Raw genomic sequence first — 8,553 nt, 5'->3', positions numbered from 1 at the left:
TGTAAGTTTCTTGGATTTTAGCCACAAAGTAATAGGTGTATAGTGCTATCTCGTTGTTTTAAATGTAATTCCCTAGTGACATATGTTGTTGAGCATCTTTTCATATGCTTATTTGCCATCCATATATCTTTTTGGTGAGGTGTCTGTTCAGATTTCTTGCCCACTTTTTAATTGGGTTCTTTTGTTTTTTCTTGTTGAGTTTGAAGAGTTTTTTGTATATTTTGGATACAAGTCCTTTATCAGGTCTTTCGTAAATATTTTCATCTTCTTAGCTGTGTCTTTTGCAGAGCAGAAGTTTTAAATTTTAATAAAGTCTAACTTATTAATGTTTCCTTTTATGGATTGTGCTTTTAATGTACATAACAACTCATTACCAAACCCAAGGTTACCTGGATTTTCTCTTATGTTATATTCTAGAAGTTTTATGCTTTTGCATTTTACATTTAGGTCTAAGATCCATTTTGAATTAATTTTTGTAAAAGGTATAAGGTCTGTGCCTAGATTCTTTTTTTTTTTTTTTTCCATTGAATTGTCTTTGCTCGTTTGTCAGAGATTAGTTACTTATATTTATGTGGGTCTACTTCTGGGCTCTCTGTTCTGTTCCATGGGTCTATTTGTCTATTCTTTTGCCAGTACCACACTGTCTTGTTTACTGTAGCTTTATATAAGTCTTGAAGTCAGGTCGTGTGTGTCCTCCAAATTTGTTCTTCAATATTGTGTTGGCCATTCTGGGTCTTTTACCTCTCCATATAAACTTTAGAATCAGTTTGTAGATATCCACAAAATAACTTGCTAGGATTTTGATTGAGATGACATTGAATCTATAGCTCAAGTTAGGGAGGACAAACATCTTAACAATATTGAGTCTTCCTATCCATGAACATGGAATATCTCGATTTATTTATGTCTTCCTTGATTTCTTTCATCACAGCTTTATAGTTTTGATCATGTAGATCTTCAACATATTTTGTTAGGTTTATATCAAAGTATTTCATTTTGGGGGTGCTAATGTAAGTGGTCTTGTGTTTTTATTTATTTTATTTAATCTTTTGGCTGTGTTGGGTCTTCGTTGCTGCACATGGGCTTTCTCTAGTTGTGGTGAGCGGGGGCTACTCTTCATTGCGGTGCGTGGGATTCTTATTGCAGCGGCTTCTCTTGTTGTGGAGCACGGACTCTAGGCGCGCGGACTTCAGTAGTTGCAGCACACAGGCTCAGTAGTTGTGGCTTGCAGGCTCTAGAGCGCAGGCTCAGTAGTTGTGGCGCACGGGCTTAGTTGCTCTGCGGCATGTGGGATCCTCCCTGACCAGGGCACGAACCCGTGTCCCCTGCATTGGCAGGCAGATTCTCAACCACTGTGCCACCAGGGAAGTCTGGTGGTGTGTTTTTTATTTTAAAGTAGATAATATATGTGCACAGTAAAAAAAAAAATCAGGGACTTCTCTGGAGGTCCAGTGGTTAAGATTCCATGCTTCCACTGCAGGGGGCATGGATTTGATCCCTGGTCGGGGAACTAAGATCCCACGTGACACACCGCGCAGCTGGGAAAAATCAGAAAAAATCAAAAGATAAGATTGGTTTACAGTGAAAAGTAGCTTCCTCTCCGTTTCCCATTCCTTAGGACTCTGTTTTCATCTGTCCAAATACAATCACTGATACTAGGTTCTGTGGGTCCTTCTAGAGATTGAAATACATACTCAAGCTCATATTTATATTTATTATTCATTTGACAAACATCCATGAGCATTTACGATGGGCCAGGCACAGGAGATGGGGCAGAGAACAAAAGGAAGTCCTACTCTCATGGAGCTTACATTTGTTGCAGTTGGCATCACCAACTAGATCTCCAGTCCTCACAAAAACTCTGCCCAGCAGGTATTATCCCTGTGGGAAGGGCTCAGGATTGAAGGAGGACTCTCTGGGGCCAACCAAATTCTCCAAGAGCTCAAGCAGAGAGGCTGGTCCTGCCAAGAGCTATGGGTAAGGCTGCTCAAGGCCAGAAGAAGCAGGTTCTTGAAAGGAGGGCTTCTTGCTAAGGCAAATGGGTAGAGATGAGGAGGAGGTGAGGAGGCAGCTAAAGGAGGCTGCCAGCCCAGTCTGGAGCCAAATTCATATCAGATTAATGACTTGGAAGCCCTCCTATTCCCAGATGGCTGCATTTTAATTCCTTAGTTTTGTTTCCTCTCGGTTTCTTCTTAGACACATTCTTCTTGGGTCGAGTCTAACCTTGTTTGGATGACCTCAGGAGGAAAGGGGTTTATCTATACTGTGAGTAACCCTGCCAGGGGAGTGATCAGGGTGTCCCCAGAGGTGCAGAGGGAACTGTGGTCATGAGAGGTTATGATGAAGAGCCGGGGAGAGGCAGTCAGCTGCTGGGATCAAGGTGTCTGAGTGGCAGATGTGGGCCAAGTTGGCTTTCCCACCTGGGTCTCCCTTCCAGGCTGGAGGTGACACTCTTAGACATGGCACTGGGCTCTCTGGCATCCCATTTCCCACGTCTGCCTCAGACACTGGAGCCAAGGGACGCCCTGCAGCCACGTATGTGCCACCCTCTACCCATCCCCCAGCCCAGCTAAAATTATTTGTGTCCATTTGCAGTGAGGGTGGAGCTGTTCTTATCTGTATGTGTCATACATGTAGTAATAATAGTTCACCACTGACCAGGCTGAGGGCCAATAACTGCAAATTTCGTTCCCATTTTATAGATGAGGAAGCGGGAGCTCTGAAGCCAAATAACACTGCATTGCCTCCAGAGGGTCCCAGCACCCAGGGTGGCAGCACACACAGTTGGGGTCCTTCTCCCCAACTTGACACGTTTGTTAAGGCCTCACTCAGGCAGCTCAGGTGGTGCCTGATGTTGACCCTCCTGGCTGAGCTGAGCCTTTTCCTCTCTCTTAGGTTCTTGGGTGGTTCTCTGGCTCCCACCTTCCCAAGTGGCACTGCTTTGGGCTATTTCTGATTATTTCCTAGGCGTCCACCACTTAAAGTGGAGTTACCCCCTCACAGGGTTTAGCTAGTTTTATGGTTCTTGTTACAAATTGCCAGGTAGGACCGATCCAGAAAAATTGGAGTATTTTATCAGTGAGCATGTATCAGACATATGTGTCTCTTACCAAATACATCTCTTTAATTTCTAGAGGCAGAAAGGATTTACTTATATGGTGATTTACACTCTGTGCAAACGTAAGCAATGTGTTCTTGAGCCCCTGCGTCTGTTAGGTGTTACCAATTTTACTAAGTAGAGGATGGTTCTTCACATAGCTGTACCTCCTGGGAATATACCAGGCAAATGCCCGGGTGGCTCCGGCCCTGAAGGGACAATTCTGTAAAGGATCTAGGACTCCTTTCCATCTAGGCATGGCTCAAACCGCGTGGAAGAACTGTCCCCCAGGCCCTGCCAGGCACATGAACATCCAGTAGAGACTCTTTAGAGGTCACCTTCCTTCACTGCAGGGCTTGGAGGAATGGTTGTTGTCCTGGCCTCCAGCTTCGGCCTCCAGCTCATCTTGCACATCAGTGTTCCCTGAGTGAGTGTGTTCACCAGGTCATTCCCCTGCTCACAACCTGTACTGGCTCCCTGCTGCCTGACACTCAAGAGCTGCTTGGCTTTCAAGGCCTTCTGTAGTCCTGTGTTGGCCTGCCTGACCAAAGTAGACTCCCATGACACCGTGATGCCGCTTCTCGGCTCCAAGACAAAGGACCTTCTCTGCTGTCCCGAGCATTTGCCATGTGGGCCTCATCTCCACGCTTTGTTCACTTTCTCCCCACTTCTCCCTCCTCAGTGTCTTCTCTTGTCCCCATTTTCCAGCCTTCATCCTCTAGTTTAAGTCTCCTTCTCCTTGCCATGAAACCTACTTTGATCACTTTGGCCAACTTTGATCCATCCCTGCTTCAAACACTTATTACATTTATCATCCATAAAGACTAGCCTTGAACCATTCTGTATATGATCTCTCAGCCTGCCTCCAAGACCGCCAACTAGCCTGTGATTTCCATAAGGGCAGAAAACTGAATCCCTGAGAGTCTAAGATGGTTCTGGGCATACTGCCTGCTTACTAGCCATTAATAGCGAGGCACTGTATATGGAAACATTCTGTAACTCTCAGACAAGGTACCAAATGCACAGTAGGGCTCTTAGTGTTGCCATATTCCACTGATTCACACCTTTCCCCCACTCCCCACATTTTAACATCTCTGAAATCAGGATTAATGGCAAATCACAATTTAACTGATAGATTTTTCCTCCTCTTTCTCAGTGTCACATAAAATACTGGTGCATTTTACAATCCATTGTGCATTAGACTTGATGAAATAAGGCGTTACTGGTTGATGAGAGAATCTGTTGATAGCTGTTTCTGGATTGGACCTGGGAAAAAGCATTTGGGAGAAATGAGGGAATTCTGGGAAAGATGAAGGGACACGGGGTGAGGAGAGAATGCTGGGAAAAGTGGAGGATGCTGGGGGAGATGAGGGTTGCTGGGAGAAGTGGGGAATGCTAGAAAAGGACGGGAGGGTACCCTATTGGGCCCAGAAGCTTCCTGAATCATTCTGAATTGATTCAGCTATTCCTTCCTTCCATATTCCTGTCCTCTGTGAATATGCTACTTCAGAGGCTGATTCACAGAGGCAACCTCTGGGTCCTGACTCTGAAGTTGCAGGGTGCTCAGGTTACCCCTCCAGCTCCAGATTCTTTTGGGCTCCATCCCATATGCTGGGCCTTCCTTGGCCTCACAGTCAGGCTCTTCCAGCTGCACAAAGCTGCTGGGTGGGGGAATGTGGTCTCCTTTTGCCTTCAGTCTGCCCTCAGACTGCTGATAATGTAGAGTTATCAGCAAGGGCTTTGGGGTCAGACATATTTAGATTTAATGCTTGCTGTCCCATTTGCTAGCTGTGTGATTTTTGGCAACTTGTAGACCTTTCTGAGCTTTGCTTTCCTCATCTTTAAAATGAGGGTGAGGGAATTCGCTGGTGGTCCAGTGGTTAGGACTCCGTGCTTTCACTGCCGAGGGGGCGGGTCAGGGAACTAAGATCCTGCAAGCCACGTGGCACGGCCAAAAAAATTAAAAATAAATAAATAAAATATGAGGGCTAGAATTAGAATTCTAATTCTGGTATTGATGTGTGTGTGTGGTGGGGGGATTAAATGACATAAAGTGATTAACATTAGCTATTATGATGATGATGACGATCGTCATTGTTCCTTTAGTCCTTTTATTCAAGCTCAGGTAGCCCCAGCTTCCCATGGACACTGCCTACGTTGTCAACCCAGATTTTATGGGCCCCAAACATCCCTGAAAGCAGAGGCAGCACCACCTCCGTGGCCATCCCCAGCCGTGACTGGGAGCTCTCGCTCTTTTTCCGTCATTCTACTAGTTTTCACTGAGCACCTCCTGTGTGTCCACTGGGGGCTGTGCCGGGTGAACACCAGAGCTCTAGTTTCATTGGAAAAATAAGGCAAAATTCCATAGAAGGTTATGGCTAAAAACCAGTACAAAGAAAAAGAAATGTAAGTGAGGTTCCTTTTCAACAGAATGGAAGATTTGATAGTTTTTAGGGGAAACTCTACAAAAACATCCAGAAACTTAGGATATAAAACAATCAGCACACATTTTTTTATGCATAGCTGAGCTGCATGGGAATAAGGATAGCCCTGGGCAAGACAGTAAAGGAAGTTGGGAGGGAGTGAGGCTGCTTTGCCTTCCCTGAGTGCCCTTCACTGGTCTGGATATCCAGGGAAGTAGATCTGAATAGCCATAGGGACTAGAGCCAAAGTTTTGAGCCCACATGAAGCAGGGAGGTAGAAATGAGACCCCCACATACAGCTGGGACCCTTAAGGGTTTAAGCTTCTTTTAAGTGCAGTTAGGCCAGAAAAAATTCAACCTCTGGAAGAGGCAGAGAAGGAAGATTTTCTAACCTGGCCTGGGTCTGGTTTGAGAAGGGGAAGACCTCCTCTGAGAAATGTATAATCACACATCTGCCCTCTTTTGGATTTGGGATCAAATTTACACTGCTCATGTGATCCTAGAGTCTCTAGGCCAGGAAGTGATCATAAAAGCTACTCCTGGCTGGAAAATTCATAGAGAAAGAAAGTAGAATCGTTGCCAGGACCTGAAGGGAGGGGGATATAGGGAGTTGTTTAATGAATATAGAGTTTCTGTTTTGCAACATGAAGAGTCCTGGAGATTGACTGTACAACAAGATGAAAATATTTAGCACTCCTGAACTGTATACTTAAAAATGGCTGAGATAGTAAATTCTATGTTATGTATATTTTACCACAATTTAAAAAACACACACAAAAAACAAAAAAACCCAAAAAACTACTCCTACCTGGTACTCCTTGGAACACCTGGAAGAAGCAAAAGCAAAACCTTCAACCCAGCCTGCTCAGGCTGCCCACAGGATGCCTGTCAAACATGAACAGTCCAAATTAGAAATGCATGAGGAAGCCAGCCACCATGAGGGAGTCAGCAGCAAGATCAAGAAAGAAAGCAAGAGAATCAAACTTATGGTTACCAAAGGGGAAATGTGGGGGGGGAAGTGATAAATTAGGAGATTGGGATTAACATATACACACTATATAAAATAGATAACTAATACGGACCTACCGTATAGCACAGGGAACTCTACTCAATATTCTGTAATGACCTATATGGGAAAAGAATCTGAAAAAGAATGGATATATATATGTATAACTGATTCACTTCTCTGTACATCTGAAACTAACACAACATTGTAAGTCAACTACACTCCAATAAAAATTAAAAAACAGCAAAAAGAAAAAAATCAAGGTGTTGGCAGGGTTGGCATCTTCTAAGGGCTGGATCTGTTCCAGGCTTCTCTCCTTGGCTTGTAGTTCTTCTTTTTCCCATTTCTCTTCATAAAGTCTTTCCTCTGCATCTGCCTCTGTGTCCAATTTCTCCTTTTCAGAAGGATATTAGTCATACTGGGTTAGGGCTCACCCTTACCACCTCATTTTAACTTACCTCTGTAAAGACCCTGAAACCATGGTTAAATCCATTTCACCTACCTTCACTAATCAAGGTTTTTTTTAAGATTTGCAGGTCCTCCAAGGGGCATGTAGCCTAAACAATAAGATGTTTGCCCGAGTTGTTTTCTAGGAACTTGGAGTCAGCTGCGTCTACATCAAGCTGAGTCGGTTAAGGACTGGCTAGGACCACCCGCCCTCCAGCTGGGCATGTGCAATGTACCCTCAGTGACCTCTTGAACATGCAGAGCTTAGGCCTGTGCAGAACCATGCACCTTTCTCCAATCACCTTTCCCCAATCACCTTTCCCCACGCTCTCCTGTGCCTCAAACTGCCCTGCTTTGATATTTGTTATCCCATCAATACCCCCAAGCCCCTTGCCTTCGTGGACTTGAGGTTTGTTCTGAATCCTCTCTGGGCTGCCTTGCAAATAAACCCTCTCTTTGCTGCAAAGAAAAAAAAAAAAAGAAGATAAATGTCCCTGGATGTTTACTGTCAAACAAACAAACACCACACCACCACCACCACCAGAACTGGAAACAAAGTAAAAGTCCCTCAGTCAGGGAATATTATGCAGCCATTAAAAGGTTTGGAGGGGGAATTCCCTGGTGATCCAGTGGTTAGGGCTCAGTGTTTTCACTGCCAGGGGCCCAGGTGGGGGAACTAAGATCCTGAAAGACACAGTGGCACAGCCAAAAAAAAAAAAAGAAAAAAAGATTTGAAGGGATTTTCCTGAAGAATTTTACTATTGAGTGAGAAAAGTAAGAAATAGAGACAGGTACTATTATGATCCCCTTTTTGCAAAGAAACTCCAAATAAAGCCAAACGACCCCAAACCCCACACTTGTATTCGGTGTATTTCTGTATAGATACATGAGCATGAAGAAGGTGGTGAAGGCTTCCCATCAGGGCTGCAGGTGAAGGAAGAGAAGAAGGAAAAAAAGAGAGATTTTGGTGCAAATGAAAATATCTACAATAGTCAACCTTCAGCCTCTCTGCTCTGATCCTGTTTATAGAGTAGGATAACTGATTGTGTGTTTGTTTCCGCAGGATAAAAAAATTAGAACACTGACTTGCAGATATGCCCACTGTGAAGTGGGGGAGAAAGCAAGTTACATGGATCTGGTGATTCCATTTTATTCATACAAACAAGCATACCTCCTCCCTATGTATATATGCACTCATGTGTTGGTGTGAGCAAGGAGAAAGGTGTGGAAGGACAGGTGTTGGCAACTGACGTAAAGCCGGACACGTGAGGTAAAGTTGGGGCACATTACGTGCACCTGACATTTTATCTCCTACAGTTTTGGACGCTAGCAGTCTGAAATCAAGGGCCATGCTCCCTCTGAAGGCTGGATTCCTCCTTGTCTCTTCCTAGGTACACGCCTGTGTTTGGGTTTGAGGCCCACTGTGGGAAAGGTGGGGGGAGGGTAGGGGGAGAATGGGGGGTTGCTGGTAGAACCCGAGGCTGCCCACCACTGTGCTCCCTGTTGCGAGATGGACCCGACTCCCAGTCTGTGGGCCGCCAACTCTGGTAACAGACATTTCCAGAAATTCTTGAGGAACC

General features: G+C 44.7%; 1 protein-coding gene across 1 annotated transcript in view; it reads left to right on the top strand.

The window, feature by feature from the left end:
* Positions 1-522: 522 nt before the first annotated feature.
* The window catches only part of IL34 (interleukin 34), a 48,949-nt gene continuing 40,918 nt past the window's right edge, over positions 523-8,553 (top strand). Inside the window, exon 1 of the mRNA XM_089902446.1 lies at positions 523-8,364. The gene's annotated coding sequence lies outside the window, so the exon portion shown is untranslated. The remainder of the gene's footprint in view (positions 8,365-8,553) is intronic.

This window comes from Delphinapterus leucas, chromosome 20 (genome assembly GCF_059928025.1).
Source record: "Delphinapterus leucas isolate spDelLeu-1000000601 "Yukka" chromosome 20, BTC_Dleu_Yukka2, whole genome shotgun sequence".
Lineage (NCBI taxonomy): Eukaryota > Metazoa > Chordata > Mammalia > Artiodactyla > Monodontidae > Delphinapterus > Delphinapterus leucas.
Note: the sequence above shows the minus strand (reverse complement) of the source record. Positions and strands in the feature narration are given on the sequence as shown.